The following is a 10,625-nucleotide window of genomic DNA, read 5'->3' as shown; positions in this document are numbered from 1 at the left end:
GCAACTAGGGCAAGTTGTATATTAGAAACACTCTCAATAATTAGACTACTCGTAGTTACACCTGTCTTGTTTTTTGTAAAATTCCCAAAATCAAATGATTATTTTTTGTTATCTGTTTCAGGTACGTATTCAAGAACACATTTCACACTGTTCACCGAAATCCGGGTCTTATTCAGAACTGACCAGTTACTAGAACAATGGACATCAAAGTAACCAATATGAAATAGGACTTTGGACAATATGAATTTGGACCCGGGTATGTCCTTAAACTACGTCCAAAAGAGAGGTATGGGCACTGTGAATGACATCTCGCTTTGTGTGGTAGGGCACAGGACAGCGGATGTCATTCCAGATCTAGAGCAGAGCCCAACCTCCACCTTACAGTAAACCGCAGCCAAATAACACTAGACCCTACTAATAGTGTTGTGTTCCTGCCGGTGAGTAAGATTGCCAGAGCTCGAGGGAGAGGAGTGTTAGGGTCGGCAACGCGCATGTAACTCCTCTGGAGTTGCAGCCGTACATAGGCTATGGAGACTGCTTAACATCAGGCGGGCCGTATGCTTGTTTGCCACCGACGTAGTATTAAAAAAAATAGGAATAATCAATCAAAGTCCTTGTCTCTCTCGCAATAGTAATGTCAAATGTGTATTGTTACGACGGGAGTGACATAAGATTGCCACATACATAACATAAGTAAGTCTCCAACATAAGTCTGTCTGTTACCTCTTAAGTGTACAGGTAACAGGCAGACAGACAGACAGACACACTTTCGTATTTATAATATTATTTATTTATTTATTTATTACGAGCCTATTGTGTCCCACTGCTGGGCAAAGGCCTCCCCCCTCTTCTTCCACTCCTCCCGGTTTTGAGCTACATCTGGCCAGTCGCTCAAAAAGGAGTCCAAGTTATCCCGCCATCGCCGACGAGGTCTGCCGGATCTCCGGTTTGACTCATGGGGCACCCACTCTGTGGTTATTTTGGCCCACAAGTCATTCGGCATGCGGCAGACATGACCATTTATAATATTAGTATGGATTTTTCTTTGATTGATTGATATTGTATTTTTTTCTTTTTGTTAATCTATCAAATAATACTTTTGACGCGTAGTCTGATCTGCTACTTTTGACATTGACTGTTCCGTCTGTGCCTATATTATTTAGTAGCTGTACTGTACCTACTTGGAAATGTAATGGTACTGAAGTATTGATTCAGTTCTGAATAAGATCCCAAAGCGGTAAGTATGAAAAAATACGATCCCAAAGCGTATAAATAATATATAGAATTAACTAATAGGAATAGACTTCTCGTAAAACATACGGTGGTACATAAACCTTGAACGAATACACTTTTTTTATTCACTGTAAATCCCTGTAACTAGCCAATCTAATTCCGTCTTCCGTCATACGTCCTATTTATACGCCGCTCGTCACTGTCGTCGGCATTATCTCTCATTAAAATAGCTTTTATAACATTTTTTGCAAACGCGTCAAACTGTGTCATAATAGAATGCCGAAATTTTATTTTTGCTATCGAACACGGCGCTAGCGTCTATGACTAGGCTCTTGTTTGTAAGTAATCTATAGTTCAGATATTATCCGTCGTGATGGCATGTGACGTCATTTGGCGTGGGGCCCTGTGACGTCACACACTGTCATTGGTTATGTAATGAGGTGAATATTTTATTTAAATTACGTTAAAGCCGGAGAGTTAGTGTGACAGTCTAGACATCATAAAAAGTGAGAGTTACACGTGGCTTAGTTTTTTGTGTAATTATGTACGTAAACGTTTAATATTTTAGCGCACGGACGTCGTGTGTGGCAGTGAAATGTTACGTTTGTCTAGTCAAAACACGTGTCGTACACCAGGAGGTCAATTCAAACCTAGTAGGTACCTACATTGTGGCATCAAAATGATATTGCAGTTTTTTGGCTGAAACCGAACTTTACTGCCGCGCCGAAACTGTATTTTCGTTTCAGCAGGATAATAATCAAAATCAAAATAAGTTCGTAATGAAAATCATGTGTCATCCAAAGGTTCGGTTTTGGCCGAAACTAGGACACTAGTTTTGATTTGGTCATCATAAAAATCGGCGAAAAATAGAAGGTGAAATCCCTTGTTTAAGAATCATAAAGATCTAAAATACCACATCACCCGTGTGTAAGTCTCCTAAAGATTTTAAACTCATGTGCAAGTCTCCTAAAGGTCTTAAACACACACACACGCACACTTGCGCGTAAGCAATCTAACTCATAAGTTAAATAATATTTTTGATACCGTAATTCAATGGCTCAGCGATCATAATCTACAACTAAACCTAAAAAAGACAAATTTAATTCAATTTCGACCCCATCAACGAACCCCATTAAATTTTGATTTCACTTACCTAGATACCCAAATTCAACCAATAAAGCACTGCAATCTCCTCGGCATAGTCATTGACGAGAATATCAATTGGAAAATGCATATAGATAAAATTAGCTTGAAAATATCATGCTTTGCTTATGCCCTCAGAAATATTAAAAAAACCACAGGGTTAAAAACGGCTCTTAGTGCTTATCATGCATTTACCCAGACATGGCTCCAATACGGGATCAATTTGTGGGGTAATAGCACAAATAGTGCAGATTTATTCATATTACAAAAAAGGTGTATTAGAATATTAAGTAATATAAAAAACCAAGAAAGCTGCCGACCGTACTTTAAAAAATTTAATATTTTAACTCTACCATCCCTCTATATATTAGAAACATGTAAATTTGTAAGAAAACATCCTGACCTATATTTAAAAGCTAAAGATCGTCATAATACTTGTACCTTAAATTTAAGACACCAAAACAAAATAGCCCTTCCCGCCAGTAACTTACAAATAAGTAATAAGAGCCCCTATAATATGTCAATAAGAATTTTCAATAGTCTCCCAAAGGAAATAGCGGGAGAGCAAAAATATGATAAATTTGTTAACTGCTTGAAAAATTATTTAACGAGTAATTGTTTTTATTCTATACAAGAATATTTTGATTGTAATAAATACCATAAATAGACATATAAGTAATACATAGCTTAGATAGGTATAACTTTTGTGTAATGTTATCTCTGTGTTTAATTTACATATGTATTAGTTTAGAGTAGATAGATAAAATTGCAATACCCTTACAGGGTGTCATGTTGTGATACATTATCGATTAAGAACATCTGTAATTTTACCAATGTGAAAGCAATAAACATATTATTATTATTATTATTATTATCACGCGAAAGCGCGCGCGCAGTGACGCGGGGTCCCATGCCGTGACGGGTGTGATGTCAGATGTATTTGCGGTTCCACTGTGTGACGACGCTAATTAATCTGAGCTCTGAAAGTATTGCCCCTGCCCTGTGTAGTTAAATCGTTACTTATATTTGCAAACAGGCTAACTATTGTCCATACAAATGTTAACTTTTGTTTTAAATTCTGTGTAGATATGACCCTTAAGACCCTAATAATATAGTCACTAACAAATCAATAGAAAACTATTTATTTATATGCATATTTGGCATCATAATCTTCATCATAAGGCGTTTTTAAGTACTTATACGACCAGCAAACGCCAAAATAACGGTTATATTTTCTCATCACCGGTGACAAGTAAAACGCTCGGGTGTAAGCATTCTAAACATCTAAAACAATATGTCGCCCATGTAAATTTTATGTCTCCTAAAGATCTAAAACACAACATCGCCCGTGTGCAAGTCGCCTGAAGATTAAACCACAATACATCGCCTGTGTGTAAGTCTAGTAAAGATCTAAAACTACACCACCGTGTTCATGTCCCCTACACACACGTACGCACATACACTGCGCGTAAGCACAAAAATCACGTGAAAGCGCGCGCGCCGTGACGCAAGGTCCCTTGCCGTGACGGGTGTGATGTCACACCTGTATGCGACTCCACTGTGTGACGGCGCTAATTAATCCGTGCTAGGCTGCCACTACCAGATATCCTAGGGCTGGCTCATTCCTTGGCCAAAGAATCGGAATTGCCATTCAGCGGAGGAATGTAGCCAGCATTATGGGCACTCTTCCGCAGGGATCAGATCTGATCTGAGGGACTATGTCTGATTTATTTTATAAGGTTGATTTTCTTTTTGTTGAATTGAGGAGTCGCGCGCGAGAACGCAACTCATGCTGCAGTTCTGACCACTGATCACATTTCAGTGTTCTGTCTAAAGCTAACTTTGCGCCGATTTTAAGAGAACAAAGTCATATTTTTACAGAAAATTGACATTAATTATTGCATTGTCACACTGTAATTGCAAATGCCATGCCGAGCTAGCTTGGTCTGACTCCAGTGTGAGTATACCAAATGAAGATTATATTAGCAAAGTTGTAATTGTCTCGCTATCTCTTCCGCAGTGCGCGCGAGCACATGGCGATCTATTCCGGGCCTGGGTCTGCGCCAGCGCACCGCTCTGTCACCCAGATAGCTAGGGTCCGCGGCGGAACTGAAAACAACACTAAACTTTAAGAGGAAAGGAGACGAATCAGAGGGGAGTCGTATAACTACCATCTTCTTTAAAATGTAGCCCATGCCTACGTGGTCTCTAAAATTGTGAAATACGACTTAAAAATAACCGTATATACCTAATACAATAGTTAGACCGAGTAAAGTCTGCAACGATTTTGATAGCACACGCAGACTGCGTGTGCGTGACGCAGTGCAAGTGTTATTTTAAACGTCACACTCCTATGAAATGATGACGTATAAATAACACTTGCACTGCGTGTGCTATCAAAATCGTTGCACTTTTCTCGGTCTAACTCTAGTCATATATGTCGCTAGGGTTCGTGATGAAAAAGAAAACAACACTAAACTTCAATTCGACCAAAGGTTTTTTCGTTTAGATCCTCCTACGTTTTAGCTACTCTTTAAAAATGTAATATTTGTATATTTATACAATATTTGTCAGAAAAATCGCCAGGGTCCCAAACTCATTGAAAACAACTCTAGCTACGGCCTTGGGTCCACCGTTCGTCAGTAGGGTTGCTGTTAGTGTGTTAGTAGTAGGTGCTGTACTGTAGGTATAGTTAAACTCCTAGGTCCATTGTGTGCAAAAGTCTGGCCGAGTAGGGTGCACCTAAAATTATTAGGGCATAAGATTTTTTCACGCTGACACCTATCTATACCGGCCGGTCTGGCCTAGTGGGTAGTGACCCTGCCTATAAAGCCTGGTCCTGGGTTCGAATCCCGGTAAGGGCATTTTTAAGTGATTAACACGAATATTTGCTTCTGAGTCATGGGTGTTTTCTATGTATATAAGTATGTATTTATCTATATAAGTATGTATATCGTTGCCTAGCACCCATAGTACAAGCTTTGCTTAGTTCGGTTTGCTTAAAATTACACATGGTAAATTTCTAGGAATTCTTATATACTCACAACATCTCAAGAACATTAAAACGCAGCTTATAATTGATCTAGTTTATGTCGGCGGAACCTTTGAGCCGCATTACATTATTCAGAACCCTGCATAATGGATGGGGTACCTCGGTTTGAGGCCATGAAAAATTTACGGAACCCTAATCGCTTTTGACGGGGATTAGCGATTTGCTGAGTTAATTATACGAAATTGATGTAACTAATGGTGATTGTGGCGTTCGTTTATAAATAATAACTGAATTTTGTATGCATTATTATAACTGTAAGATATTACTGTATTAGTAAGATTTATATAATTAAATTATTACCTTGTATCTTTTTGGTTTAAACTGATATGTAATGTGATTGCGCTTACTATGTAAGGATTATTTATTTCCAGTAATTTTTTTAAGTTGTACCCAGACTGACATGTAAATTAGCTTTACCAATAAAATGATTATGATTATGATTATGATTACTGTGGCCCTAGTGGAACTTACGCCCGTAAGTTCCACGTAACACTATGCGGTATGCCCCTTTACACCTGCGCTGCCCGAGACTTGTACCCTTTTTCACTAGGACCACAATTACTAAATTATGGGAAATAACATGTTATTTTACTCTAATTATACGGATCGATAGTTAAGGTATCGACTCCGCCAATATTACAACATTCGTTTAATTTTAAACTGGCAACATTTTTTCGGAAAAATAAATGACAAACATTACATTCTTACACTCGAAAGCAGAGCTTTTTGTCCATCATACACATCTGCCAGTGAGATCAGAAGTACATATCTGTACGTATAAATCACTGTACATATCATACATATCTGTACGATGTATATCGGGTAAGTTATATCCCACCAAAAACATTTTAATGTAAAATGTTGCCAAGACTAAACCTCGCTCGCACTTTCGTAAAGTTATCTGATCTCTTGTAGAGCCAAGCTTCTAACTCTACAAGCTCTAACTTCAAAACTACCGTGCCCCGGATTTAAACGCCTTTTTAGTTTTTAGTTTCTTAAAACAAAACTGCCGCTCTTTAAATTGAGTTCTTAACATTCTCTTACTGCTGACAAGATAGGGTTAACCCTTTGCTTGCACAGTTTAAACCCGATCCAATTTAAAGCTTACGTCACTACCCTTACCCACAGTGATGTCCGTTTAATTATGTAATTGCCGACCGGATGTGCAGGTGTCATGGCCGCCACATCCGGTCGCCATGCCGGTTACTTTAATATGCATGCACGTTTTAGCGCGCCGGCCGCGGGGGTAAGGCAGCAAACTTAACCTTGTGTGAATTTTGTTTAAGCTAAGGGGCCCACTGACTATCAGTCCGCCAGACGATATCGGCCTGTCAGTTGTACGGAACTGTCAAATTTTTGTTCTAACTGACAGGCCGATATCGTCCGGCGAACTGATAGTCAGTGGACCCCTTGAACCGATTTTATCTACTACTTCACAATACGGTATTCACCTACTTATTACACAATTTAGGTGTTACTTAAGGGGCCCATTGACTATCAGTTCGCCGGACGATATCGGCCTGTCAGTTAGAATAAAAATTTGACAGTTCCGTGCAACTGACAGGCCGATATCGTCCGGCGGACTGATAGTCAGTGGACCCCTTGCGCGTTTCCTAAAATAAATATTGAAAACCTGATTTTTCCAAATCTGGACATTATTGGACATTATTCTCCATCCTGCCATTAAAAAAAGATGTCCCAAAATGTCCATTCCATTACGTGACCTTTTAGTGTAAACATTTTTTTCACTTGTATGTGCATGACATAGTGGAATGTACAATTTTCATACAAATTTTTGGGACTTTTTTATCATCAGGATTGAATATGCTAGTGATTTTGAGTTGAAAGAACCGAAAAACGAACAATAAAGAACTGTGAGAATCAAAAGAGGGGATCACGAAATTTTATCGAACTCTGACGAAAAAAAAAACTGTAACAAAATAAAAAACGTCCCGTAAAGTCTAACAACCCAACTCCAATACGCAAATAGTTATTTGGAAGAGATCGCTCGTTAGCGATAAGACCGCCTGATGTATTCATATTCTAGATCTATGAGAATTACTGAATTAGGTTTTCAATATTTATTTTAGAAAACGCCCGAGTTATAATATTTTTTATTTTAGCTACTACTAGCTCGTAAAGACTCTCTTTATTCTTAAAAACTGATGAGAAAGGTACATTTTATCCATAAAGTGGCAAAGTAAATTAATGCAAATTTTGAGTTGCTCCCTAGAGTTGGTTACTGGAATTGACTTGTGATTGAGGTGGTGAAAAATATTTCAGCAGCAATTTTTTTTAACCCTCGTTCCTTGAAACCCTCGCAACACTCTTGATTCCATTTTCTGAACTTTCAATAATAACACAAACAGCAACTTCGCCCCCTTGTCGAACAAATAACTATTTTAAGTGTTGATTATTTGGGTATTTTTTCAGCTTTTCGCCATATTCTGTGAGGTAAAAAATACCTAAACAAGTTTTAAATACGAGTCTAATAAAAAAATGCCAGTTTAATTTGGCACATCAGACATAAATTAGGAAGATGTTTTAACACAAGTTCATTTAGTATTAAAATATAGCGAATCGCGAAAAAATAATGGCTAAAAGTTGAATAAATACACTATTTGAAACTTCACATTTCCGAATGTCTCGGACAAATAGGTAAAATTATTAGGAAAATTCACACTACCTACACAATAAATGAAAATTAACTTAAGTAACAAATGTGTACTTATTTGTGCTCATGAGGCCATGAGTAAGGAATGTCGAGATCCGTCGACGCACCAAGGTGCGTCATTACCAAACTAAAATGGAGTTGGGCGGGACATGTTGCTAGGCAGAGTGATGGCAGTTGGAGAATGTTAACGGAATTGTGGCCGCTTTCGAATGAAAGAAGCCCCTGGCGTCCGTTGGCTCGTTGGGTGGACGACATCCGGAAGATTCCGGGTCACTTCTGGATGAGATTAGCTCAGGACCGGGACAAGTGGCGTACTGGAAGAGAGGCCTATGCTCAGCAGTAGGCGATAAAGGGCTGATATGATGATGATGAGGTAGTAACTTTGTAATCAGGTTACTAGGGTAGAGCCTTGTAAGTTAGTTAATGATAATGCATATCTAGGAGCGGGTAGCACTTCGTAATTTAAGCGATTATCACACTGGATGCGAATCGCACGTCGCTCTGAAGTGCGGGCGGGATGTCGCTATTATACGCGCATAGCGTTGCCTTGCTCAAACATCGGAGCATCGTGCGAATCGCATCCAGTGTGATACCCGCCTTAACGATCCGCATACGGAATAATGACCCCTATTTTATGACCCGGAAGAGCTATAGCGTCATCGGCGTCGGTCGTAAAACGACTATTAAAATGTTTTCTTAGGGAAGTGGATGGAATATTACGTAGATTGGTATGGAACTATGGACGTTGAGTGATGTGAGAATTGAGTGTTAGTCATGCTTTTAGAGAACCTTTGTAGGAATTAAAGTGAATAGTATTAAATAAAAGGTTGATAAACCGTACCTAACCTAACTTAAAAGTAACCCTTTAGTACTAAATGCTTTATTACACAGTCAGCATCTTCAGCGTCAAAATCAGTTCAATAAGTAGTTTAACCGAGAACAGACAGGCCATAATCGATAAAGGCATAAAGTAAAGACCAATTTTTAAGAGCATGAAGAGAGAGAATATAAAGTAAAATGCAGCCTGTTATTACAGCAAAGACAAAAAAATTTGTTACAAAGTTCAAAACTGTCCAGAATTCATTGACTTCGCAAGTAAGCAATCCTGTCTTCCTGTCAGTAGCAGAAATGTCTAATTCTGCCAAATTCACAAAAGTCTATGTAGGTCAAACACATTTCAGAAAAGGGTATTTTCTGCACACAATACAATAAAAGTTGCATATATATATTTGAGTTTTTCTGGTTTGAGGCTCAGGTACTCAAAAAATGCATCCCGCTTGTAAAGTTTCACTGGGTCATCATCATCATCATCATATCAGCCGAAAGACGTCCACTGCTGAACATGGGTCCCCCCAGGGAACTCCACAACGACCGGTCTTACGCCGCTCTCATCCATCGGCTCCCCGCGACCTTAACAATATTCTTAACCTTAACCGGGTATTTTCCTGCTGTGTTTTCCGGTTCGCGCTCTGTAAAGGTATGTCATTTAGAGTAGGTACTGTTCTGTAACATAACATAGCCTGTTAATACTAACAACTATGGACTGTAACTGTCTGAAAATAAATTATTTTTATTTATTTATTATTTTATTAAAGGTGCACTGGGTGTAGCGTAAAAAATAACCTTTTATTCTCTATTACCTTTGCGATATTTACAAGACGAGTGAAGCAGAAAATAAAATGTATGTATGATTTTTACCCACAATAAGGGAAGCTTGAAAACCTCGCCTGACCCAAAGAAATAAACACACCGTTGACTAGGGCTTCGGCATGAATAGTGTATGGAAAGTACACATGTATGTGCATTGAACGCAATGTCCACTGTTTCATGGCCGAGTAACGAAAAAATATATATTTAAGTAAATATTATTTATTTGTAAGACAATTAAGTGTTGAAACGTACTTATTGCTCCTTATTGACTTCTGTACCCATGGGCGTAGAGGCAGGTACAGGCAGGGAGGGGCAGCTCCCCCCTTTCAAATTTAACATACAATGTATGCCCTCCCCCCTCCAGGCCTCCGGCGATATCAACTTTAGAGAAAACTACAATTTTAGAGAAATACAGAGGTACTCTGATTGCATCGTACATTCGAGTTCATAAATATTTTAAATATGTATACATTTCTTCACCTTAATCCATTGCAATAAGATGAAAAAAGGTATATATATTTATGATCTCGACTGTACATCGTCAAATACCAATATACTACGTATGTATATTTGTGATATACATACGTAGCATCTATGTTACATACTGCACATAAAACGCATTAACCGCTTATCGAGCCACGGTTACATAAAACGGCTTTCAGCCAAGTGCACCCCTGGGGCTGCATCGCTGCATGCTAATGCATAGATGCATTTTACTTATGCAATCATGACATACAAGTGTACCTAGGACAAAGAGATGTCGTCACATCATCATCATCTTCCTCGCGTTGTCCCGGCATTTTGTCACGGCTCACGGCTCAAGAATTGGCGTAGGCACTAGTTTTTACGAAAGCGACTGCCATCTGACCTGCC

The sequence above is a fragment of the Cydia strobilella genome, chromosome 22 (genome assembly GCF_947568885.1).
Source record: "Cydia strobilella chromosome 22, ilCydStro3.1, whole genome shotgun sequence".
In the NCBI taxonomy this organism is placed as follows: domain Eukaryota; kingdom Metazoa; phylum Arthropoda; class Insecta; order Lepidoptera; family Tortricidae; genus Cydia; species Cydia strobilella.
The sequence above is the reverse complement of the archived record's forward strand: the minus strand, read 5'-3'. Positions refer to the sequence as shown.